Below are 902 nucleotides of genomic sequence, written 5' to 3' on the forward strand. Positions count from 1 at the left end.
ACAGGAACCACGGGGCGTGACGTCACCCAACAGCAGCCGGAGCAGCAGGAGTCCTCACTTCACCACCCGTACAGGGCTACTAAATCTCAACTTGAATGGCAGTTTTGAAAACAATGAACTCGAGTGTATCTTTTATCGAACTAAGATTGTACTCCCACTGGTGAGAACACAATGAAAGGTGGCCTATAAAAAGCCCGTTTTTCTCCACAGCTCTCGCTTACGGCCATACCACCCTGAACACGCCCGATCTCGTCTGATCTCGGAAGCTAAGCAGGGTCGGGCCTGGTTAGTACTTGGATGGGAGACCGCCTGGGAATACCAGGTGCTGTAAGCTTTTTTGACCAGACGGAGGTGCTCTTTCTTTTTCATACTGCAGCCTTTTCAACGTCTTGCTTTTCTAGGGCAAAGACTGAACCTTGAAGTTGTACTGAGCCTAATTTTGACTTGTTTAAAGGACATTACATTACATCAAAGTTGGATCAGCCTGTAGTGTGTTTTTCCACTTTAATTTTGAGTATAACTCCAAATCCAGACCTCCATGGGTTGATACATTTGATTTTCATTGATAATTTTTGTGTGATTTTTTTGTCAGAGTATTTATTAAAAATATTTCATTTATTCAGATCTACAACGTGTTACTTTAGTGTTCCCTTTATTTTTTTTGAGCAGTGCAGATCGCGAAACAACATCTGCATTACCCGAGAAAGCTGAAGCCGAACAACCAACTGCATTTATGGAGGTATTATTGAAGGGAATATTCGGTGCACACTCCTTCCCTTCTCCTATGATTGTCGACAGGGCGCACGGAATTGCTATCCCCCGTAAAAATCAAAATATTTCCCCTCGCCTGCTCATTGCGCGGATCCGCCACTACCAAACCAAGGAACGCAACCTGAAACAGG

General features: G+C 44.2%; 1 non-coding gene across 1 annotated transcript; it reads left to right on the top strand.

Moving 5' to 3' along the window:
• Window positions 1-215: 215 nt before the first annotated feature.
• On the top strand, window positions 216-334 carry LOC112486594 (5S ribosomal RNA). Its single transcript, XR_003049104.1, has one exon. It is a non-coding gene; the product is annotated as a 5S ribosomal RNA (ribosomal RNA).
• Window positions 335-902: the final 568 nt, after the last annotated feature.

Source organism: Cynoglossus semilaevis, unplaced genomic scaffold (genome assembly GCF_000523025.1).
Source record: "Cynoglossus semilaevis isolate Cse_v1.0 unplaced genomic scaffold, Cse_v1.0 scaffold1353, whole genome shotgun sequence".
Classification (NCBI taxonomy): Eukaryota; Metazoa; Chordata; class Actinopteri; order Pleuronectiformes; family Cynoglossidae; genus Cynoglossus; species Cynoglossus semilaevis.